Consider the following 26413-nt stretch of genomic DNA (forward strand, 5'->3'; position numbering starts at 1 on the left):
CTTTTAATATTTTATTGTCATATGTATTTTTTCCTACATTAGCTGACCATTCCTGATCTCCCTGATCTTTGTACATTTTTCTGTTGGGTCAGCCAACATTAAAAAAAAAAAGTAATTTGGCTGAATAATGTTACAATGCTGAAAGAGTGAGGTTTGGAATAGCTTGCACATTTGTTTAAATCTTATGCTGCTGATTTTAGTCAGAATAAGAATATTAATATTTCGTGTGTACTAATATTGTGGACTTGAATAAAATGATTATCTTGGTGATAGAACTAAATAATCTGTTAGTTTTCTTTTCTTTCTTTTTTTTGTTAATCCTCACCTGAGGATTTTTCCATTGATTTTTAGAGAGAGTGGAAGGGAAGAGGAGAGATGAGAGAAACTTCAATGTGAGCATTGATTGGTTGCATCCTGCACATGCCCTGAGATACTGCAACTGAAGTATGTGCCATTGACCAGAATCGAACCTGTGACCCTTCAGTCCTCAGGCCGACACTCTATCCACTGAGCCAAACCACCTAGGGCTCTGGTAGTTTCCTAAATCATCATACATTTATTTACCTGTTGTTTGCTATTCCTTGTAGTTAAAGTGTATTATTTCTCCCCATTTGGCTTTATGTCATAACATAGTGTAAGAATAGGTTTAACTGTAGGAAAGCAATTACATTGCCAGAAAGTTGCAGAGCTCACCTTGGTGAACTGATTTTTCTGGTAATCATTGTTATTAGTTCTGTTACTTGGGTTTATGGACCAGAGTATGAATTTAAAATGTTAAGGATATATGAAGTAGCTTCATAGGAGAGTTTGGCAATCATGTGTAGGGTTTCTCTAATTTTCCAGTGAAATTCCCTTAGTGACAAAGAGAGCCTACACCCGGTTAAAGGAAGGCACCTATAAGTCAGAGCAGCTCTCTGTAAACCTGAAATTTCTTGAAAATACTGGGTTGTGCCTTAAACACTTGTTAAAAATCTCTATATATTCTTTTTTTCCTCCTTCCCTTCCCTCTTCCATTCCTTCCATCTCCAGTCGTCACAAACCAGTTAAAGATCCAGACACATATGTCACTTGAGAGGAACACCATGTGGCCTCATTTTACTGTGGAGGTGGTTGGTCTGTGTCCCCAGAGCTCTGTGGACAAGCATATTTTACTGAGAGGTACTGAAAATCACATCCTGGTTTATCTGTAAAGCAGACTTCTAAGAATGAGAAGAAACTTGAAGGCTTTTGAAAATATCTCAAAGAATTGTAAAAAAACTCTTGAGAAAAAGAATCCCCCTTTACATCACAATAGTGAACAGATGGAAAATGAAAGATTGGCATATTCTGTAGACCCTTGATATTGAATACTTGTGTTTTTGATTTTTTGTCAGTTACCTTCAAAGCCTTTAATATTCATTTGCTATTTTAAAAAGGTATGCCTTGCAGTCCCTTCAGGTGTCTGGAGCAAGTCACTTGGCTGGTTAGTGAATGGGCCCAGCTGACCTCCTAGCGTCATACAGCCTGGAGGTTCTTTAGTCTTCAAGGCTACAGCTTGGGAGTTATAAAAATCTTCATTACTCTATGGAAGATAATTCCCCAAAGAAATTCAACTTAAGAACTGGTGATGAGCCTGGCCAGTGTGGCTCAGTGGTTGAGTGTTAACCTATGAACCAAGAGGTTACTGGTTCGATTTCCTGTCAGGGCACATGCCGGGTTGCAGGCTCAATCCCTTTTTGCAGGAGGCAGCCGATCAATGATTCTCTCTCATCATTGATGTTTCTGTTTCTCTCTCCCTCTCCCTTCCTCTCAGAAATAAATAAAAATATATTTAAAAAAAGAGGTATGAGGAAGTTAAAGCTTTTAGTTAGCAAATAGAAGTTACGGATACATTAGAGAGTAGAATGTTAAAATTTGGTGTCTTGGATCCACCTATTCTAGGTGTAGGAAAAGCAATTCCTAATGTTGGATGAGTGCTGGGCCATTGCAAACATTGCTCATTATTTAGAGCAGCTGTGGGCAAACTACGGCCCGCGGGCCTCCGGCCCGTTTGAAATGAATAATACTAAAAAAAAAAAAAGACCGTACCCTTTTATGTAATGATGTTTACTTTGAATTTATATTAGTTCACACAAACACTCCATCCATACTTTTGTTCCGGCCCTCCGGTCCAGTTTAAGAACCCATTGTGGCCCTCGAGTCAAAAAGTTTGCCCACCCCTGATTTAGAGCCAGTTGGAGATAGACTTAACTCCTGGTGAGTCTATGCATCAGGGTGTGTGTAATTTGTAATTCTTTTTTTTGTTTTGTTTTAATTAAATCTTTATTGTTCAGATTACATTTGTTCCTCTTTTTTTTTCCCCCCCATAACTCCCCTCCTCCCAGTTCCCGCCCCACCCTCCGCCCTCACTCCCCACCCACTGTCCTCATCCATAGGTGCACGATTTTTGTCCAGTCTCTTCCCGCATCTCCCACACCCCTTTCCCCCCAAGAATAGTCAGTCCATTCCCTTTCTATGTCCCTGATTCATTATAATCACCAGTTCATTCTGTACATCAGATTATTTATTCACTTGATTCTTAGATTCACTTGTTGATAGATGCATGTTTGTTGTTCACAATTTGTATCTTTACCTTTTTCTTCTTCCTCCTCTTAAAGGATACCTTTCAGCATTTCATATAATACTGGTTTAGTGGTGATGAACTCCTTTAGCTTTTCCTTATCTGTGAAGCTCTTTATCTGACCTTCAATTCTGAATGATAGCTTTGCTGGATAAAGTAATCTTGGTTGTAGGTTCTTGCTATTCATCACTTTGAATATTTCTTGCCATTCCCTTCTGGCCTGCAAAGTTTCTGTTGAGAAATCAGCTGACAGTCGTATGGGTATTCCCTTGTAGGTAATTGAGTCTCTTTCTCTTGCTGCTTTTAAGATTCTCTCTTTGTCTTTTGCTCTTGGCATTTTAATTATGATGTGTCTTGGTGTGGTCCTCTTTGGATTCCTTTTGTTTGGGGTTCTCTGCGCTTCCTGGACTTGGAAGTCTATTTCTTTCACCAGGTAGGGGAAGTTTTCTGTCATTATTTCTTCAAATAGGTTTTCAATATCTTGCTCTCTCTCTTCTTCTGGCACCCCTATAATTCGGATGTTGGTACGCTTGAAGCTGTCCCAGAGGCTCCTTACACTATCTTCGTATTTTCGGATTCTTTTTTCATTTTGCTTTTCCGGTTGGGTGTTTTTTGCTTCTTCGCATTTCAAATCTTTGGCTTGATTCTTGCGCTCCTCTGGTCTGCTATTGGGTGTCTGTATAATATTCTTTATTTCAGTCCGTGTATGCTTAATTTCTAGTTGGTTCTTTATCATAGCATCGAGGGTCTCATTAGTTTTCGTGACTCTCTCCTCAAGTTTATTGACAGCTTCTAGCACATTTTTGCAAGCCCTCAAAATTGCGATTTTTAGCTCTATATCCTCCATTTCTGTCATGTTTTTTTGTCTCCGCATTTTTTATGCTTTCTTGGTGCACCCCCTAGTGGTCTTTGTGCGCAGTCTTGTTCTAGTTGAGCCTTGATTGTTGTAGTTAATACTAGAGGGATTTGACCACCAGGCCGACTGGCTGTGTGAATCAGCTGTGTCTGCCGCGGAAAACTTCTGTCCTCTGGGGAGGTGCTAATCTAGCCTTTGCCTGAGGCGATCTGGCAAATGGCTCTGCGCAGGGCTTGGGCGGGGCGGGCTCAACAGGGCGGGCGGAGGGAGCGGTTATGGCCCCTCTCAGTCCCGTTCCCAGAGGCTCTGCTTCTCAGAACCCCAGGAACCGCTGCAAACCTCGGAGAGAAAGCTGCCTTCCAACTGATGCCAGACACTCCCGCTTCTCCCGTTTGAGTCCGAGTCCCCAGCGATTCGCCCAGATCTGGAGCTCAGAGTCTGAAACTCCCTCCGAAAACGACAACCGCGCCCTCAGCCACCAGCCCGCTTTGCTCGCGCACCTCCGCACCTGAGTATTTTCCACACTGCGCCTCCTCTGAGCCTCGGTATGCTGTTGTCTTTCCTTCTAGTTGAAGAGTCTCTCCTCAGCCAGCCTTCCTGTGGTTCTGGGTGATGTCCGTTCCGTCTTTTAGTTGTATTTTTGAAGTGGTTGTTTGCAGCAGCAATCTCCGGTGTTTACCTATGCCGCCATCTTGGTTTCCCAATTTTTGTAATTCTTTATTGGAAGGAAAGTCAGGCCTGGAAGGAAGCATTGTTGGTGAATTTTGGGGGCTTACTTGCAACAGAGTTGCAAAATAATTGGGAATTCATCTGGTCAATAGCTCTTGAATGCAAGCAAGAGGCTATAGAAATTTATAACTTCTGGAAGTTTATAACCCTTCATGAGGAGATATACATGTCTGCAAATGATTACAGTGCTGGGAGTGAAGTACAGAAATAAAACCTTGTAGAAGTACAACTGTACTTTAAAAAAAAAAAAAGCCCAGCCAAATTGGGAATGGGAGTACTGTATCAGGGAAGGCTTTCCGAAGGAGGTGACAACTGAGTTGGGTTTCAAAACAAAAATGGGAAGTCACTAAAAAAGAGGTTGGGGCCTGAGGTGAGGAAACAGAAGGGCCATTTGGGGCAGATGGAGCCATAGGCATACATGGCAAAGTGAAAAAGCTCAATGTGTTTAGGTTAGTTCATGAAGGTGAAAGCTTTGAAATGTTGAAGAGCAAGGCTTCTACTAGACAGCAGAGGTGATTTCTGTGAAGGCAACCACTCCAGGAAAGGCGTTTATTTAACTCATGGAGAAAGGAGCCCTGTGCTTTATTATGGCCCAGAAAATTATTTATCTACACTCTGCATGGATTTATTTAATTTAAATGTCTTATTTTGAGATCATTTTATAATTGCAGAAGTACCACAAAAATAGTACAGGGAGTTCCTGTATACTCTTCTCCCATAGGGATTTATTTAAAGAGAAACAAACAACACCCGCCAAAACAATGACAACAACAATAACAAAATCACTGCAGTAGTCAAGCCTTCCAAGGTTGTGGCCAGTAATTTAGTTCAGTTTCCACACCTTCTTTGTTCTAGTACTATTTGGCAATTAAAGCAGGTACTGGTGCCATCAGAAAGCCTTCTCTGCCATCTCTTGATTTTGCTTAGTTATTATTTTCATAATGTAAAACATATTTTGGGCCCTGGCTGGTGTGGCTCGGTTGGGTGTCATTCCATGCACTGAAAGGTTGCCAGTTCGATTCTCTGTCAGGGCACATGTCCAGGTTGCAGGCTCGATCCCCGGTAGGGGGTGTGCAAGAGGTGGCTTATGTATTACTCTCACATGGATGTTTCTCTCTCTTTCTCCCTCTTCCTTCCTCTCTCCCTAAAAGTCAATCAAAAAATCTTTTTTTTTAAAAAAGAAGTATTTTGGATTCTGGAGTAATTGTTAAGTATAAAAAGACAAGAATGAACCACCATCTGATTGAACCTTTAATAACATTTTGGTTTATTTCCTGCTAGTCTTTAAAAATAATTTTTTTAAATATAATGTTTTTATTGATTTCAGAGAGGAAAGGAGAAGGGTAGAGAGAGAAACATCAATGGTGAGAGAGAATCATTGATTGGCTGCCTCCTGCACACCTCCTACCAGGGATTGAGCCTGAAACCTGGGAATATGCTCTGACTGGGAATTGAACCATGACTTCCTGGTTCATGGGTTGACTCTCAACCACTGAGCCACACCAGCTGGGCCCTTCTAGTCTTTATTTACTTTTTAAGTATGGTTGAGATCACACTGTAAATGCAGTTTTTTCTTCTTCCTTTCCCACTTAACATTATAGTATAAATGGTTTTTCCAAATAATTAAACACTTCATAAATATTTACAATGGCTGTATAATATAGCATTACATGGATTCTTGGGCATAGATTATTCTATTTTTTTTTTTTTGCCATTGTAAATAATATATGATTGATGTTTTTGCAAAAAGCTTTTTCTGTAGTTCAGAAAATTGTCTTAGGCTAGATTCCCAGAAGGACCCAAGGGTATGAAGATTTTTAAAAAATAAACCTTTTATATTAAAATAGTTTTAGATTTAGTATGAACACTTTTAAGGTACGTCATCAGAATTTTCCAGAAAGGTTATGCTAGTTTATTCTTCCCACCAACTGGAGATAAATACACTCATCAGCATTGGGTGGTCTTAAGAAAAACATTGCAACTTAATAGGTTAAAAATGGCTTTTCATTGTTCTCATCTTTTAAAAAAATTTTTTTGTAGGAAAAGTTACCAAGGTAGATTTTATTTTTATCTGTTAATAGTAGACAGACACTGTATGCTTTATTACTATTTAAGTATTTTTTATACTTACTTTAATGTATTAGAAGTGGTGCCTTAACATATTTTTTCATAGTCTTAAGTTGGTTATTTTTAAATTTGTAGTATGTAGTACAATACATATAGCATAAAATTTACCATTTTGAAATGTACAGTTCAGTGACATTACAGTACATTCACCATGTTGTATAATCATTGCCACTCTAGTTCTAGAGCTTCTTCATCACTCCAAAGGAAACTGTATCTATTAACTCCATTCCTCCTTCCCCTAGCCCTGGCAGCCACGAATCTGCTGCTTCTGTCTCTGTGGATATGTTTATTCTGGAATCATATGAATGGAATCATAGATGGCCTCTCAAGATCTTTTAAAGCAGGAAGAAAAGATGAATTAAAGTTTGAATTGAATCTATGTATTATAGTTTGAAAATTAACAATCCAGCTATGGCAACACTCTTGACTTGAACACATTTACTTGGTTAAGATGCCCATTCCTAGTTTATGATTGTTGGTGCACAGAGGGCTACGGGCCTTGGAGTAGGAAGGAACCTAAAATAGGGACCAAGACAGGAAGTGTCTGGTGGTGCTTGGAGAGAGAAAGCCAGTGCAGTGACAGCACATTCCAAGGCTGGGGCTATACAGGGAATTCCTGGAAGTTAACCTCTATTGCAGTGTGATTCGGAGAACTTTCAGGTAAAATGCTTCTCTGTGTAATAAAAAAATAGCAACACTGCCCACCCAACCAGCGTGGCTCAGTGGTTGAGCATTGACCTATGAACCAGGAGGTCATGGTTAGATTCTCGGTCAGGGCACATTCCCAAGTTGGGCTCAATCCACAGTGTGGGGTGGGTAGGAGGCAGCTGATCATTGATTCTCTCTTATCATTGATGTTTCTGTCTCTCCTCCCTTCTGTGAAATCAATAAAAATATATTTAAAAAAATAGCAGCACCAACAAATAGCCTGAAAACTAATAAATAAGTTTGCGAAAGTATCCAATACATGAGGCCTCAGGAAAAGTCTGAAATTTTGCTTAAGAGTAAGAATGGTATTGGGGACAACAAGAAAGGGTCCAGGGGTGTCTGTTTCTCAGTGTTTGACATCTTCACTGGAAATCTGAGTGGTGGGAAATTGTGCTTCTAAGTACAGTACGTGGTTTTCATTTTTCAGGTAGAGTTTTTTTCCAAAATGGAAGGGAGGTCTTCCCATTCGTTAGATTAGGCACCCACTGAGATGGAATGCTTGATATAGATAGAGGATTTTATTTATTAAACCAAATGTAGCCTCCACGGTAAATTCACAGGTGGGCAGGCCAGTGTCTTACTTTGATTAGTCTGAATCATTTCCCCAGAGCCCGATCCTCTTGGGGGTGAGTTGGGTGCACATGAACCAGAAAGCCAAGATCAGAGCTTCCTTGGGGATTCCTTAGTCCCCACGTAGGCAGTGGCCTAACTGACTTTATTTCAGCAGTTTTTATGATTCAGCAGTTAAAGACAGAAGATTTTTGTAGCAAGTATTCAGTAAGGAGTGTACTTCAGTGTTCAGTGATTTCAGTCTATTCCTAGGTATGTGAAGAATAATATGACCTCATGTTTAAGAGCAGGGTTTTGGGGCCAGTGTTTGAATCCTGCCTGTGCCACTTACCTAGGTGTGTGACCAGTGACAAATTACTTAATCATTCTGGACCTTGGTTTCCTCATCTGTGCAGTGCGATTGTTATGAGGATTAAAGGACTTAATCATGTCAAATACTTAGGACAGTGTCTGGTGTTATAAGTGCTAAGTAAATATTAGCTTAAGTTATCACCATTGAATAACTCATAGAAATGTATACTTGAAACCTATATGATGCTATTAACCAATATCACTCCAATAAATTTAATAAAAATAAAAACCGGATTAAAAAAAGGGAGAAATAGTTGAAATAATTTCTGCAGCAAACATTTATTTTTTTAATTTTAATTTTTTATTTACTGATTTTAGAGAGGAAGGGAGAAAGAAAGGGATAGAAACATCAATGATGAGTGAGACTCATTGATGGGCTTTCTCCTGCATGTCACCGTCAGGATTGAGCCCGAAACCCAGGCATGTGCCCTGATGGGGAATCGAATCATGACCTCCTGGTTCATAGGTCAACGCTCAAATGCTGAACCACACCGGCCTGCAGTACAGTAAACATTTATGAAGTTCCTACTGTGCGCTAGACCCTGGGACCGTAGAGATGAATAGGAAGTAGTCTCTGCCTGTGCACTCCTAGGCTACTAGGTAAACTGGCACATTAGCTGGTAATTCCTTTTTATCTTTTTTAAAACAAATAGTGTACAACATTTAAATGATATAAGAAAGTATACAGAGTATTAGCCTCTTTCTTTTCCCCTGTCCCCAGAAATCTATTCTCTTCCCTAGGGGCAGCTAGCATTACCAGTTTAGTAAAACAGTGTGTGTTTACATAGTACGTATATTACTTACTGTTTCTCCATCAATAGGCAGCATATTATACACACTGCTACACTGTTTTTGTGCCTTTTTAAAACATTTAATTTATATTGGATATAGTTTCATGTATAGAGCTTCCCTACTGTTTTTTATTTTTAATCCTCACCTGAGGATATGTTCATTGATTTGAGAGAGAGAGAGAGAGAGAGATGAGAGAAACATCTATCAGTTGCCTCCTGCATGCACCTTGACCAGGGATTGAACCTGAAACCTAGGCATGTGCTCTGACTAGGAATTGAACCTGCAACCTTTCCGGGGTATGGAATGATGCTCCACCCAGCCAGGGCTTTCCTACTGTATTCACAGTTGCATTGCAATCTATGTATGGACGTACCTTCTTTAACCAATCTTGCTTTGATGGAAATTTAGGTGGTTTCCAATCTTTTGTTTTACAGTGTTGACATGAAGGTCCTTTTTACATGTAAACTTTTGGAGGAAAAAGTTGCTAAAAGTGCACTTGCTGGGTGTTGTCTGTGCATTTAAATTTTTGATAGTTGTTGCTAAGCCATCTTCCATTGGGGTGGCTCTAGCTCATGCACTTGCCAGCACTGAATGCGAGTGAAAAGTAAATTCAGGTCACTGTATGCAGTGCAATGTTAGGAAGCCCAGGAAGAGTGACTGGCCCTGCTAGGGGGGTAACAGGAGGCTTCACAGATGTAGTGACATTTTCAGGGAGTGACCTTTTAATGCACAGGTAGAAGTTTTCCAGGTAGAGAAGAGCATTTTAGATAGAGGAAGTGACGTGTGGAGTCAAGGAAAGGTTATGTGGAGGGTAAGTTAGAAGTTGGGTCTGGCTGACACATAAGATGAGGAGACTAGATGAGGGAGTGTGGGCACAGTGAAGTTCAGGGGGCAGGATAGAGCCAGGAGATGCAGTTATTGGGTTAAACAGTGGTCAGGTGGCAAAGACCCTGGGTGGTAATGAGGTGGTTGAAGTGGTTGAAAGATACTTGAGAGAATTTACAAACCAGTTTTTCAGCAACCATTTATTACCTGAAGACAAGTTTCTATTTCTAGACTTGTAGGGCATGAATGATAAAGCGCCTGGAGGGCTTCAGTGCAGAGGTGTTTTATCAGGGGGTTTTCTGTGCTCTGTAGGCCCATAGGGTTTCTTTTTCCCCCATAGGGTTTCTTGGTGCAGTTTCATGTGCTGGATTTGGGAGTGTATAGGCTTTGAATCCCACTCCCCCACCCCCACTAAGTGAACAGAGCCTCTGATTGAGTCTGTTTCATATATTGGGGTTCTATGTGATACTTCTTTCTGAAAACAAACAAATAAACAAACAAACAGTGTTCACAGCTAGAATCATGGATCTAATACCAAACCTGTGTTGACCCATACATAAATAGAAGCCTGGAGGATGTGTGGTGCCATTCTTGTATTCTTTGTTTGCAGTGCCGAGAGGTGATCTGTATAAAAATGAGAGTGAAAATGGTTGGTATTCTGGGGATTTTTTAAGCATTTAGTTGGGACTTTTGCTTATTTGGTTTCTTTCTTTTTTAAAATCTTTATTGTTGAAAGTATTACATAGGTCCCATTTTCCCCCCTATTGATCCTTTCTAGCCCGAGTTTCTTCCCTTTTTTTTTTTTGTTTTTGTTTTTGTTTTGTTAAAGCTTATTGACTCACCAGTGAAATACAGTAAGATTGTTTTGCTCACTATGGTCAAGGGTGCCAAGGGATTTACATATATTTTGTCTACTTCTCAAAACTATCTGGTGATGGGGAGGGAGTATTGTTGTAAGTCCATTTTGCAAGTGAAAAACTTAACCTCTTGAGGCTCAGAGAGGTTAAGTAATTTGCTCAAGATCATGAAAATCCTAAGTGGTGAAGTAAAAAATCAGATGCAGATCTGGAGCTGACACTAGAGCCCACACCCTTCACAACAACACTGGACAAACAATTCATGTTAAGGCATTCCTAGGGTAGGGAGAAGCCAGCCATCTGTACAGTGGAAGGGCACAGGTGGAATGCTATGGACTTTCTCGTCCTTGGCTGTGCGCTGTTGCCCATCCCGAAGGAGCAGCGCTGGTTTCAGAGTGAATCAAAACAGCGCTGGATTGCTCTCCCACTCCTTTCCCTTGTGTTCTAGCAGTGTCAGCTGAGAACTGTGGGAAGGGTGACATGTGCTCCCCTCCCAAGCCTGTTGTGGGGATTGGAAGCCACTGGAAAACTCCATGTAGAGTCCCCCCTTCAGTATGCAGGGCTGTGAGCAAGGCCAAGGTTCCTGGTAGGGTTGGGAAATTAGACAGGAGCTAAGTACCTATTTATTTGTTTTTAAAATGTTTTTATTGCTTTTTTTAGAGTGAGAGGGAGAGAGATAGAAACATCAATGATGAAAGAGAATCATTGGTTGGCTGCCTCCTGCACTCCCCCCTTACTGGGGATGGAGCCCACAACCCGGGCATGTGCCCTGACTGGGGATTGAACCAGGGACCTCTTGGTTCATTGGTCGGTGCTTAACCATTGAGCCACACCGGCCGGGCCGTACCTATTTCTTTTCTCCTGTGCACCTTCCCCCATAAACAAACAAACTGCTGCCTTTCTGCTTTTCTAACCCAGTGAATCTCCAGTGAGATAGTGGAGGGAATCATGTATAATTTCAATAATACAATATAGTTTTCTGTGTTGTAGAAGTCATAACTTTTTAAACATAATCATACTTTTGATTACGAAGCATACTATTAAAAGGAAAACTTAAAATTGGATTGACTAGAAGTGCTGTGCAGACCCAGAACACAGGAGAGGCCCTGGCTGGCTGCAAATTGAGTGGTGTCTTCTCCGTTTGGGGCTAATAGTCCTCTGTGGTGATGGGAGGGGCATTTCCTAGTAGACTCCCCTCCTTGCTCCCCCCCCAGGAACGATCACTTCCTACTGAATACAGATCTCTGCTTATATAGCACAGTCACACTTTTTGCATAATGTAACACTACCAAAGTTCCTCTAGGCTAGCACAGTGGTTCTCAACCTTGGCTGCACATTAGAATCACCTAGGAATCTTTTTAAAATCCTGATTTCTGGGCCTCATCCTCTGGAAATTCTGTTTCTTTGTTACTAATGTTGTGGCCCCACCCCATAACAAAGAAACAATTTCTGCAGGATGAGGCCCAGAAATCAGGATTTTAAAAAGATTCCTAGGTGATTCTAATGTGCAGCCAAGGTTGAGAACCACTGCCCTAGCAGCTGCTCTCACATCATCGTTTGTGTTGTGTGGGATATGTAAGCTCCCTTTGGCAGTTGGTAATGATACTTTGAGAGTCTTTGAGTAATGTGACTGATCATGAAGGTGGTGCTGGGTGTATTGAGAGGGACAAATTAGTGACAACTTACGGACTTTGCTTTTATAAAAGCAAATCCAAGCATGGAGTTTGGGAAAGAGAAACTTGTAGTGTGGAAAGTCTGACTATATTAGCCAACATTTACATAGTGCTTTATAATCAGTCGAAGTATTCACACCTGATTGCATATAATACCAAGGATGCTCTATGACAGCGATTCTCAACCTGTGGGTCGTGACCCCTTTGGCGGTCGAACGACCCTTTCACAGGGGTCGCCTAAGACCATCCTGCATATCAGATATTTACATTACGATTCATAACATTAGAATGTTATAGCAACATTACAGTTATGAAGTAGCAACGAAAATAATTTTATGGTTGGGTCAAAACATGAGGAACTGTATTTAAAGGGCCAGAAAGTTGAGAACCACTGCTCTATGACCTTGCAGAATTCGCCCAGAGTCACAGGCTGTTCACCAGGACTGGCTCTAACCTGTTATTTTCTCTGCCTGCCTTGCTGTGACCAAGTGCTTCTCAGTGGCAGCACTGATTCTCATGAAGCCTGTCAGTCCTCTCATTGCTTGTGCAGATGAAATAGGTACTGCCCAGCTGTTATGGCTCAGTGGTTGAGTGTTGACCCATGAACCAAGAGGCCACTGGTTCAGTCCCCAATCAGGCACATGCCGGGTTGTGGGCTTGATACCCAGTAGGGGGTGTGCAGGAGGCAGCCAACCAATGATTCTCTTTCATCATGTACCCTTGTACCCTTTCTGTGTGCCCTCGTTCTTGCCTTAGTGCACATTCAGGGAGTTATTATCTGTATGTTCCCCAGGTGGGAGCAGTATTGGAGCACATTTTTCTGAGCTTTGTCTCCCCCCTCTCATTTTTTTTTTGTCCCACAGGAACGATTTGTCTCTTGTTTTGTTTATGATGGGTATACTGGGGAGAGCCTGACACCATTGGCCCATATCTGCCAGGTGTGAGGTTGCTGCGTCAGAACACTGTCTAGCTTTGTGCTTGTACCCTGCCACCTGCTTACCCTCAGGAGAAGCTTGTCTTCCTCTGTGTCCTGCCTTCCTGTTGTAGCTAGGCCGGAGCAGGTAAGGTCATTTCAGGGTGGGACGGAGGAGGCTTGATTGCAAAGCTTTGCCAGTCATGAAGAGGACATTAGACTTTTTCTTGTTAATCCTCACCCAAGGATATTTTCCCATTCATTTTTAGAGAGAGTGGAAGGGTAGGGGAGAGGCAGAGAGAGAAACATTGATGTGAGAGAGACACATCAATTGGATCTAGCCTGCAACTGAGGTATATGCCCTTGACCAGAATCGAACCTGGGACCCTTCAGTCCACAGGCCGACACTCTATCCACTAAGCCAGCCGTGGGCAAACTACGGCCCGTTTGAAATGAATAAAACTAAAAAAAAGAAAGACCGTACCCTTTTATGTAATGATGTTTACTTTGAATTTATATTAGTTCACACAAACACTCCATCCATGCTTTTGTTCCGGCCCTCCGGTCCAGTTTAAGAACCCATTGTGGCCCTCGAGTCAAAAAGTTTGCCCACCCCTGCACTAAGCCAAACTGGGTGAGGACATTAGACTTTGATCTGCACATGGGTTCTGGAGACTATATGGCAGCTGGATAGAACCTGGAAGGGAGAAATGAAGTGATTATGCTCCCCTTAATCCCAGCAGTCTATAATATACTCCCGAGATTTTTTTTCTTTTTTAATATATTTTTATTGATTTCAGAGAGGAAGGGAGAGGGAGAAAGAGATAGAAACATCAATGGTGAGAGATAATCCTTGATCGGCTGCCTCTTGCACGTCCCCCACTGGGGATTGAGCCCACAACCCAGGCATGTGCCCTTGACCGGAATTGACCCTGAGACTCTTCAGTTCGAAGATTGATGCTCTATCCACTGAGCTAGTCTGGAGATTCATGCCAAAATCAAATAAATTATTTTAACTGTTATTTAAAATGCAAATTCTGTCCAGGAATAATTTAGAATGAAGGATATGGCTTTTATAAGAGACTTGCTCTTAAACAGTTGTAGTTGGTAGCAGCAGCTGAAATGAAATGATTTACATGTGAGCTGTAGTGTTGTGATTTTAGATTTCCAGCATGCGTTTACAGTGGTCCATCAGTTTTATACTCATTGATTACCTGATTTCATCCAGTGCAAGGTAATGTCATCTCAGTCTTTGTCCTTATGGCTCTGGGAGCAAAACTCCTCTGTGCTGCTCTCAGAGGCAGAGGAGCTGTCACAGGGAAGCTGGTCCACTTTGGGCAAGATACTCTCTGAGCTTCATTTTCCTCATCTGTAAATGAGTTTGGACTTGCTGTTCTCTGGGGTTTATTTATTTCTCTCTAAAGATTTTGTGATTCTGTTTTAGGAATTCTTGGTTGCATGCCTTAATGTGCTCAATAAGTATCTTTTGAGTCTAATTGACGAGGCATACAGATATTAATGCTTTATCCTCCTGGGATATGTACCTGGAAAATAGCAGGTTGGATTGTGAAGAGAGAGAGACTATTCTTAGTTATATTACTTATTTTAGACAGTTTCTTGCAGAAGAACTATTTTCTCATTTGCTTTTTTTTTTCCCCTTTGGCTGTACAATGAAAGCCTTCTGACTGGAATATAAATAAGTATATAAGTTATATGTAGTTTAGCTCCTAGTGGGATATGGTTGTTGCCCAACCAGCAGATGCAAGTTTTTTAATGTCCAGACTATTTAATATCATTTTCCCAAAACAATGTGTGATGTTAAACCTGGTGTCTGAGAAATAATCTAAACCTGGTGTCTGAGAAATAAAGTAATCTCCTTTCTGTTCTACCCTCTCCTCATGTTCTCTTTTCTGTTTGTCCAGCTAGTTTAGAATAGTGAGGAGCAAGGTGAAGGGTACCAATCCAACAGATGACATTTTAAAACACTTTTTATTTGGAAATAATTTCAAATTGATGGAAAGATTGCAAGGAATGAGTAGTACAAAGAACACTTTTATACCCTTTACCCATACTCACCTATTGCTAACAGTTTCCATTTGCTTTATTTGCACTTTCTCTATGTATATACAATTGACCCTTAAACAACGCAGGGGGTTAGGGATGCCAACCCCCGTGCAATTGAAAATCTGCATTTAACTTTTGACTCCCCAAAATTCAGTCCCTTGGTATAAGTAGGTTATTGATTCTAGGACTCCTTCCTAGATACCAAAATCTGCTGATCCTAAAGTCCTGTATGTAAAATACTGTAGAACAATGCATACAGTTAGCTCTCCGCAGCCTTGGACTGCCAACTGTTTTTTTAAAAAAATATATTTTATTGATTTTTTACAGAGAGGAAAGGAGAGGGATAGAGAGTTAGAAACATCGATGAGAGAGAAACATCGATCAGCTGCCTTCTTCACACCCCCAACTGGGGATTTGCCTGAAACCGAGGTACATGCCCTTGACCGGAATCGAACCTGGGACCTTTCAGTCCGCAGGCTGACGCTCTATCCACTGAGCCAAACCAGTTAGGGCGCCAACTGTTTTTAAAAAAAAATGTATTTTATTGATTTTTTACAGAGAGAAAGGGAGAGGGATAGAGAGTTAGAAACATCGATGAGAGAGAAACATTGGTCAGCTGCCTCCTGCACACCCCCTACTGGGGATGTGCCCGCAACCAAGGTACATGCCCTTGACCGGAATTGAACCTGGGACCCTTCAGTGCGCAGGCCGACGTTCTATCCACTGAGCCAAACTGGTTAGGGCTGGAGTGCCAACTGTTTTGATCTGTGGTTGGTTGAAGTTGAAGGTGCAAAACCTGGGAATATGGAGGGTTGACTGTATATTTATTGAAAAAAAAAAAATCTGTGTATAGGTGGACCTGCATAAATCAAATCCCCATTGTTTAAGAGTCAACTGTATATGCACACACATGCATACATACACTGTTTTTTTCTGATCTACTTGAAATTAAATTGCCTATGTCATAGGCTAATATTCCTATACTAGTGACCCGGTGCACGAAATTCGTGCACATTAAAAGTGAATTAATTAGAGGAAATATTTTAATATTGCTGTTTGCCCTTTCTCTATAATAGAAGTGTCAGAGATGAAAGAAAATTAGTAAAATGTATATGAAAATCTTATTCCTGTCAGAGTCTGGGGCGCGCCACAAGAACCAGAGTCAAGTTCCTGCCCACCCACGTGCACCTTGAAATTGTGTGAGACCCAGATCTGGCCAGCCCCACCTCCATTGGGCTAGATCCAGACCCGGCTGGCCCCACCCCCATAAAACCCTGCCGGGGTGGGGGGTACGGTCTGAGGTCCCCTGGCCTGGGCCAGGGCAGGGGGCATGCCTTGAGGTCCTCTGTGAAGCCCCACGGGTGGGGGGGCAGAGCCTGAGGTCCCCTGTCAAGCTCCGCATGGCGGGGAGCATGACCTCAGGTGCCCCGGCCTGGTTCTGGGGCGGGGGGCGCGGCCTGAGGTCCCCTAGCTCAGCACTGGGGCAGGGGGCATGGCCTGAGGTCCCCGTCAAGCCCCGCTGGGTTGGGGGCACAGCCTGAGGTCCCCTGTCAAGCCCTGTTGGGCAGGGGGTGTGGGCTCAGATCCCACGGCCTGGTGCCGGGGCAGGGGGTGCGCCCTGAGGTCCCCCGTCAAGCCCCGCTGGGTGGGGGGGCACAGCCTGAGGTCCCATGTCAAGCCCCACTGGGCAGAGGCCACGACCTGAGGTCCCCTGTTAAGCTCTGCCAGGCGGGGGGCATGGCCTGAGGTCTCCCATCAAGCCCTGCCAGGCGGGGGTGGGGCGCAGCCTGAGGTCCCCCAGCCTGGCGCCGGGGTGGAGGGCATGGCCTGAGGTCCCCTGTCAAGCCCCACCAGGTGGGGGGGGCGCAGCCTCCGGTCCCCTGCCCCATCCCAGTGCCACGCAGCCTCAGGTCCCTACTGATTGCTCGTTAATGGGCGCAGCCTTCTTGTGTTATGGGATCTCCGTCTCTGCTGTGGGTGCAGCCATCTTGTTATGGCATGACGGTCAATTTGCATAATCCCTCTTTATTAGATAGGATAGTGTATTTCCTAATAGGATATTGTATTGCATAACCACAGTTTAGTCATCAACTTCAACTAATTGAACGATTCAGAGCTTTTATCTGATCTACAATCTGTAGTCTGATTTTGTCAGTTGGCCCAGTTATGTTTTTTATAGCATTTTTCCTCCTTCAGTACAGGATCTAGTCGAGAATCAGATATAGCATTTACTTGTTATGACTCCTTAGTCTTTTGATTTGTTTTTTTTAAATTGTGAAATCAGTACACCTGTCCATTGGAAGCTAAATGGTGTCTCTTGTTTTTAAAGTATTGTCCAGTGGTACATGGACAGGTTTTCCCAGCATAAAAACATAGTGTTCTCTGTGCATAAGATGTTTTCTCTAATTGGTCCCCATGGACAGAATATGCTGCCTCCACCTCATCCCTACCACAGTGGGACCAGTGGGCTTTCTGCCCAGACGCCTGGCAGTCATCTTGCTTCTAACTCATGGTCTTCAGAATAAACAGACCCCTTTGTTCATGGAAGAGACAGAAAATCTGACGGGACACTGTGCAAACTCAAGAAATACTGGGGGGAACATTTTACCATTGGTCAACTTTATGGTAGTTTTAAACTAAAGCATAAAAGTGCCTTTTAATGACTAGAATTATGGTTAGATGTGGCCAGAATGTATGTTTTAATCAACTATTAAGTATCTGCATGATGATATTGTACAAAGTTATATCTATAGTTACTCCCCCTTTTTTGTTAATCCTCACCCGAGGATATTTTTCCATTGATTTTTAGAGAATAGAAAGGAGAGGGAGAGAGAGAGAAACTTCGATGTGAGAGAGACACATTGATTGGTTGCCTCCCGCATGTGCCCTGACCAGGGCCGGGGATCTAGCCAGCAGCCGAGGTATGTGCCTATGACTGGAATTGAACCCAGGACCTTTCGGTCCATAGGCCATTGCTCTACCAACTGAGCCAAATTGGCTAGGGCTCACTCCCAAAGGGCAAACACTGTTCAGATTTAAGCTGTAGGCAAGACAGTGATGAGCCCTTCTGAGGCAAATGCATAACTCCAATAGTTAGTTGCAGATGCATGTTCATAAGTTGTGGTAAATGTACCTACCCTGGCCTTGCTTTCCTGGGACATAGTATGGCTCTCTGTTTCTTTCTTTTAGTAGGAGACAATTTCCCCCCAGGAACTGTGTACATAATTGTTAGAGTTAATTACCTCAATGTACAGTTGATCCTTGAACAGCATAGTTTTGAAATGCATAAGTTCACTTCTATGTGGATTTTTTTTCCATAGCTATATTGGAATATTTTTTGAAGATTTGCAGTAATTGAAAAACAGACAAACTGTGTAGCTTAGCATTATTTAAATTAAGAAAAAGTTAGGTATGTCATGAATGCATAAAATATAGGTATTTTCTCATGATTTTCTTAATATTGTCTTTTGTCTAGCTTATTTTATTGTAAGAATACAATATATAATACATTTAACATAAAAATGTGTTAATCGAGTTTGTTCTTGGTAAGACTTCTGGTTAACAGTAGGCTATTAGTAGTTAAGTTTTTGGGGAGTTAGAAGTTATGTGCAGATTTTTGATGGTATTGGGGGTCAGTGCCCCTAATTACCACATTGTTCAAGGGTCAGCTGTGTATCTGTACTCAGTCTCCTCTCTGTTTGACCTTGCCTCTACCTCTCTGTCACAACAGACTGAGGGAAATCTTGAAGTCTGTTGGCTTGCCACTTACTAGCTGTGCACTTTTTAAAAAAATTGATTTTAGAGGGAGAGGGGGGAGAGTGAGAGAGAGAGAAACATCAATGTGAGAGAAAAACATTGATCGATTGTTTCCCATATGCACCCCGACTGAGGATTGAACCTACAACCTGGGTATGTGCCCTGATTAGAATCAAACCCTCAACCCTTTGGGTTGGCCCAACCAACTGAACAACACCGGCCAGGGCAAGCTGTGCACTTTTGAGTTAGTCATTCAATGTCCCAGGGTTCAGTGACCACACTTCTGAGTGCTAGACTTTGAAGATTTAACTGGTTTCACCAGTTTGCTTTTAGAGAAATAAAGTGAGATGTCTACTTCATCATGATGTGTTTAGTTATTTCTTTTTTTGTTTGTTTTTTAAGGACAGTATCTGCAGTTTGAGACACAAGAGCAGTGACAGAAAAAAAGACTTTTTTTTTTATACTTACCCGAGGATATTTTTCCATTGATTTTTAGAGAGTGTGGAAGAGAGAGGGAAAGACAGAGAGAAATATTGATGTGAGAGAAACACATCGGTTGGTTGCCTCTTGCATGAGTCCCGACGAGGGCCCAGGCCAGGGAGGAGCCTGCAACCGAAGTATGTGCCCTTTACCGGAATTGAACCTGGGACCCTACGGTCCGCAGGCTGACACTCTGTCCACTGAGCCAAATCAGCTAGGGGAAGAAGATTATTGTTCTTCTGACTGGGGCTACCTTGTACTTTCCTGCTTCCTAGTGTTTTGAGCCTGCTTCAGAAGGGGATGGATAGATGTCACATTGATTCCCATTGTGTGGTATTTTAAGCTTAGTATTTCATCTCATACTTCGTATGCAGGCCTAACGGCCAAAGAGGTTTCTTTCCTCGTCAGTTTTCTTTGCAGTGGTGAAGAGTAAGGAAGAATGAGAGTGTTCTTTTGTTTAGATATCCATGGTAATCCTGTTAGCTTCTATAGACAGTTTATATGAAATTGAATTTCTTTGCTAATGGCATCTGTTGTAACACATGAGGTATGTTTTCCATACTTTTTAACCGTGGTCAGCATCTAGTATAGAATCACTTTTCTAAGAAACCTTTATATAGTAGCAAATAGAGTCATAAAATTGTTCTAGATGTGCCACAGTATTACAGTGGGACTCTGGGATGCTAGGTTAGTATCAAGGAGCCCATGAAACTGAATACAGGAGGCCCATATGATACACCTCCTTGTAGGATATACAAAATATGGCTCATGGAAAGGTGTCAAAAAGCTTAATTAAGTTTCTTTAAAAAAAAAAAGTCATTTCCCCCCCAATACCAATTTTGTAAAAGGTTATGCTTTAAAAGGTGGCACAAAGCTTAATTAAAGTTCCTTTAAAAAAAAGTCATTTATTTTCTCAAATACCAATTTTGTAAAAGGGTGTTTTAGAGCCAATTTGGCAAAAACATTACAGATTCAATCAGAAAACTGTCATCTAGGTACCTTATTTTAAGGGACAAAACACCACATTTTCCAACTATAGTCTTGTTGTTTTTTAAGGATAAATTATTAGTAGTCTCCTGTTTTTCAAATCATGTTCATTAAATGCTTCTGAGCAAAGGTCATTACAATCAGAATTCTTAAAGGGGGACATTTAAACAGTCATATGTATCTTGAATTTAGTGAATTACTAGCATTCCTGAGAAACTAAGAATGATACTAATGGTCTACTTGTTTGTTTGTTTTTTTAACTCGTGAATTTGGTCTAAAGTATTTGAGCACCAGTCTCATACCTGATGGTATAAATACAGACGTAAAGGCAGTTCTTTCCAGACAGTTTATGTTCTAATATCTATGAGGTATTAACAGTTGCAGATAAGACTTTCAGCTCCTACTTTATTTCTTGTATTATGTTAACTATGTGCTTTATATCAATTATTTTCTTTAATTCTCAGAACAACCGCATGTGTTAGGTTCCTTTATTATCCCTCTTGTGCACAAGAGGAAAAAGAGTGATAGATTAAATAACTAGGCCAAGGGTGAGGTACATTCTGATTGGAACCCAAGGAACTGGACACCAGAGCCTGTGCTGTTTAATTGTGCCATTCAGAAACGGGCAGAGAACAGTGCCACGGGCAGAACTGGTTACAGGACAGAAACAAAGAGCTGAAAACAGAGAAGGGATCCTTAGTAAGAAATTGCATCAAGGTTGAACTATGCATTGCACACCCAGGAACAATGCAGAATGGGGATTTGCTGTGAGACTGTGAATGGTCAGACTGAGTGATGGCATCCTGTGGTGAGTAATGGTGAATCAGGCATTCTTTCCTTTTTTTTTCCTCCTAGTAAACGTCTCTGCATTTTTCAAAATCCAAAATATACTATCACTTCTGTTGAAGCTTTCCCATTTCCCTCAGAGTTGGTTCTCATTGGGCTCCTGAGGCAGTTTATGTGTATGTCACCACTGTAGTATGTACACCATCATATTCTGCTTTTTATTCATACACCCTACCCTTCTCCCCCAAGGCCACCTCAGTTCTTTGAAGTCAAGGACAGTCTTACTCATCTTTGTATCTCAGGGGCTAAATGCAGTATCAGTTACTTAGTGCATATTGAACTTATTTGTTGAATGAATAGAATAGCTGAGTTTCTCAGTCACCCAGATTTAAAGGCTCTTCAAAGCTAGAAATAGAGTAATTGTGGCAGAAAGTCTATATTTATGAGATTTTATCTGGTGGTGAAGTACAGATTGGATTGGAATTGGGAAAGCTGACATCTCAAGGTGACCAGGTAAAAGAAATTATAGTAATCTAGGCAGGAGGTGGTTAGGGCCTGGTAGTAGTGAGGGAAAGATAAAAGTCTAAGAAATAGTGTCAAGCAAGCATCAGACCTGATGGTGTTCATTGTCGGCATAGAGGATTTGGGAGGAGTCAAAGAAGGTTTCACATTATGTGGCCCTCCTCTTCTTTTAAGTTTTTCTTATAATTTATTAGGTGGTTATGGGTCTTGGTTGACTTAGTAGTTAGTTCCATAATAAATGAGTCGGTAATAGAGGTCTCTGAATTGCTGAGCCATGAGCAGTGCAGTAAAAGGAGCAGATAAAATTAAGGCAGGCACAGTTGAAACCTCCGGAACAGAAAAGTTTGGTTTATTTTAGGTATATGCATGGCTCTCCAAGAGTATATTCTGAGCCAAGTTTAACTCATCATCCTGGCCAAATTATTGAGTGAAGCCAAGTTAACTTTTGGGAAAGCATAGGCTTATGGGATTGTAATACTTTGTGCTGTCACCCTGACATCTCTGCAGACAAATAGGTGGTGGTTCCTAGGAATCCAGGAGTCCCATGCTCAGACTTTACCTGCAGGCCCCCAAATTACTTTTTAAAAAAAATATATATTTTATTGATTTTTTACAGAGAGGGAGGGAGAGGGATAGAGAGTTAGAAACATCGATGAGAGAGAAACATCGATCAGCTGCCTCCTGCACACCTCCTACTGGGGATGTGCCTGCAACCAAGGTACATGCCCCTGACCAGAATCGAACCTGGGACCCTTCAGTCCGCAGGCTGACTCTCCATCCACTAAGCCAAACCGGCTAGGGCCCAAATTACTTTTAATAGTTGTGCTAATAGAGGAAAAACACAGTTTCTAAGTTCAGAGTCTGAAAATACCAGCCAGAATGTTAAAAATAGGTATAACATTAAGTTTTAAAAAATTGTGTATGTGTACTTACAGAAAAGTGCACAAATCATACTGTAAAGCAAATATCCTTGTGTAACTAGCACTCAGATGAAGAAAATACAATATCACTAGCATCCCAGAATCCCTCCTTCCCAAAGGTAACCACTATTCTGATTATACCACCATAGATTTGTTTTGCTTATTTTTGAAAATTAACAAATGAATAATGAAGGATGTTTTGTCTTTTCATTCAACAGTGTGTTTGTGAGATTCATCCATGTTACCGAATATAGCAGTATGCATTCATTCTTGTTGTCTTACAGTATTCTGGTGAATAAGCCATAATTTATATATCCACTAGAGGCCGGTGCAAAAAATTTGTGCATGGGGGGGGGGGCAGGGGGGAGTGTCCCTCAGCCCAGCCTGCATCCTCTCCAGTCTGGGACTCCTCTCACAATCCAGGATTGCTGGCTCCCAACCGCTCGCCTGCCTGCCTGCCTGATTGCCCCTAACCACTCCCCTGCCAGCTTGATCGACGCCTAACTGCTTCCCTGCTGGCTTGATTGCCCCTAACTACCCTCCCCTGCTGGCCTGGTCACCCCTAACTGTCCTCCCCTGCAGGCCTGGTCACCCCCAATGCCCTCCCTTTCAGGCCTGGTCCCTCCCAACTGCCCTCCCCTGCTGGCCTTATCGCCCACAACTGCCCTCCCCTGCAGGCCATCTTATGGCCATCTTGTGTGTGGGAGTGATGGTCAATTTGCATATTACTCTTATTAGATAGGATTCCACTTGTGATGGACATTTAGATTCATTTGACTTTTTAAAAATTTTTAATTTTTTTATTTTTTCTTAGAGAGTGGAAGAGACAGAGAAACATCGATGTGAGAGACACATCGATTGGTTGCCTCCCGCACATGTCCCTGGGCTAGGGATCGAGCCTGCAGGGGAAGTATGTGCCCTTGACCAGAATCGAACCCAGGACCCTTTAATCCGAGGGTCCCCACTTTATCCACTGAGCCAAATCAACTAGGGCTCTTGACTTTTTTGGATATCCTGAGTAACGGTGCCTGCTGTGAACATTTGTGCACTTTCTCCCCTTTTTTGGCGGGAGGTGGTGGTGGTGGTGGTGGTGGTGGTGGTATACAAATTTCTGTTGGATGTGTTATCAAGGAATAGAATTGCAGTTAAAAAGCATATATGTGCTCAGCTGCAAAATGGTTTTCCAACGTGGATAAACGAGTGTTTTCTCCTGCCAGGAGCAGTATATGCACATTATAGTTGCTCACCATCCTCACTAACACTTGTGACTGTCTTGAATTTTAGCCTTTTGTGGATGAGTAGCACTGTCTTGTTGTTTTCAATTTGAATTTCCCTGATGACTAGTGAGTTTAGCACTTATGTTATGTATAGGCCTTTTGAATACCCTTTTATAACTATTTGCCTGTCAAAAATATTGAGTTATTTGTCTTTTCCTTATTGATTTGAAGTCTTCACTTGATCTCTTCCATAGATTCTGTGACTTTGAGTGAAACACTGTATAAAGAAACCTATTTTACCACAGGCTAGTTGATATAAACTAGAGTTAAGTTACTAATCCATCTTGGCAATGTTATATCAAAACCATGTTGAACCAAAGAATGTTATTCCAGGATGTGCAGTACACAGATGAGAATTCTCTGTTGTCTATATTGAAAATATCTTCTCCCATTTTGTGGCACTATTTGTTGTGCCATCTGATGAACATTTTTAAAAAAATATATTTTTGTTGATTTCAGAGAGGAAGGGAGAGGGAGAGAGAGGTAGAAAAAAAACACATCAGTGGTGAGAGAATCATTGATTGGCTGCCTCCTGCACGCTCCCTACTGGGGGTCGAGCTCGCAATCTGGGCATGTGCCCTAACCAGGAATGGAACCATGACATCCTGGTTCATAGTTTGACGCTCAGTCACTGAGCGATGAACATTTAGATTTATCAGTCTTTTCCTTTATGTTTAGTGCTTTTATATGTCCTGTTCAGATTTGGTTATAGAGTTTTCCTACCCCAGGGTCATGAAGATGTTCTATGTTCTCTTTCAGAAGCTTTGTTGTTTCACCTCTCACATTTTCTGTCTATAATCCAAGTGGAATTTTTTTGCATGAATGTCTGACTTGTTTTGAGGCTAATCTTATCTGACCTTAGTTCTTCAAGTTCTGGGAAGCAGTCGGGTGTATCGGAGTCCTCAGTGTTCTTCATGAACTTGTCAGGGCAGTGTTTGAATAGCCTTGGGAATTGAAGCCTCTTCTTCTTACCATAGCATGGCACTTGTTCTTTGTTTTGTGTTCTTTATCCCTTTATTACTTGAAAGTGTAGTCTGTGGGGAATATGACCACATCTTTAATTGCTATTAATTCCTTAACCAAGTGCAGTGTGGATTCTGGCTTCACCACCTGCTTGAACAGCCTTCTTGCCAAATGGGGAGAATTTTCTACTATCCTTCAACCAGTTGTATGTCTTGAACATGTTTTTTGTTTTTACATCTCTGTTTTGATTGTTGACCTTGGCAAAGTCTCAGCCTCCTTTCCTTACAAAGTTTCATTTTGAAATCCAGTTGGAAAAGCCCTGCAGCCCGAGGGCATGAATCTCCAGTTTCAAAGTAGTTCTGACCACTTCTGTTGTTTTGTTTTGGTCTATGTTCATTTGTTATCTAAAACCAAATAAAAATGATAGCAGCCATAGCTAGGAATTAGATCATTCCTTAGGTTCTCAACCTTCCTAATGCTGCGACCCTTTAATACAGTTCCTCATGTTGTGGTGACCCCCAACCATAAAATTATTTTTGTTGCTACTTCATAACTTTCATAACTGTAATTTTGCTACTGTTATGAATCGTAATGTAAATATCTGATACGCAGGATGTATTTTCATTGTTCGTGACCCACAGGTTGAGAACCGCTGCTAGAGCTTTCATAGATCATTTCATTTGATCCTCATAAGACTATTCAGGTAGGTTATTAGTATTGTAGTTATAGACCATGTTTGAAATGCAAATAGCACATTATTTGTTTTAGTTGAGAAACACCAGATTTGGTTACAGTTTCCTTTTCCATGAACCATCATTTGGTGGGAGCATCCATCCTGTGACCCTTGTGGATACTTTTGTCTTTCTGCTTTCTGCTGGAATGCTAGCTTTTTTGGGTTGGAGCAGGGAGGGTAGGCTGGAGGGGAGTAGAGATAGAGTTGGATTCTTTGGGAAGATTGTGAGGAACTTGCCCCAACAGCCTTTTAATGCAGGACCAGTAGTTGTCAAGTGCACAAACTTGTGCCCTACGAACCAGTATGAAATAAACCTTGGAGGTTGTGGTTACCTGAGTGTGATGAGCTCAGGTTTTTCCCCAGGATCTACTCTAAAATGATTACTATGAGAAAAAGTTGTGGAGCAGGTGTCATTGGAAGATATGTCCTTAGTTTTCAGGAATCCATTTTGGCTCCAGAAGAACTATTGATTTATTTTAACTGAATAACTGACTTTAGTTCAACAAATATCTCTTGAGTTATATTTATTTTTATGTTTTGTCAGTAAGTTTCTTTGACATGTGAGATTTTCCTTTGATTCTTTTTTTTTTTTTAATTAAATCTTTATTGTTCAGGTTACATTTGTTCCTCTTTTTTTCCCCCCCATAACTCCCCTCCTCCCAGTTCCCGCCCCACCCTCCGCCCTCACTCCCCACCCACTGTCCTCATCCATAGGTGCACGATTTTTGTCCAGTTTCTTCCCGCATCTCCCATTCCCCTTTCCCCCCCAAGAATAGTCAGTCCATTCCCTTTCTATGTCCCTGATTCATTATAATCACCAGTTCATTCTGTACAAAATCAGATTTATTCACTTGATTCTTAGATTCACTTGTTGATAGATGCATGTTTGTTGTTCACAATTTGTATCTTTACCTTTTTCTTCTTC

The 26413-nt window shown here is 41.6% G+C and overlaps 1 long non-coding RNA gene across 1 annotated transcript; it reads left to right on the forward strand.

The window, feature by feature from the left end:
* The first annotated feature begins 472 nt into the window (after positions 1–472).
* On the forward strand, positions 473–6731 carry LOC106726789. The gene is made up of 2 exons (XR_001362891.1): positions 473–1158; positions 6554–6731. It is a non-coding gene; the product is annotated as an uncharacterized LOC106726789 (long non-coding RNA).
* The last annotated feature ends 19682 nt before the right edge of the window (positions 6732–26413 follow it).

This window comes from Myotis brandtii, unplaced genomic scaffold (genome assembly GCF_000412655.1).
Source record: "Myotis brandtii unplaced genomic scaffold, ASM41265v1 scaffold317, whole genome shotgun sequence".
Classification (NCBI taxonomy): Eukaryota; Metazoa; Chordata; class Mammalia; order Chiroptera; family Vespertilionidae; genus Myotis; species Myotis brandtii.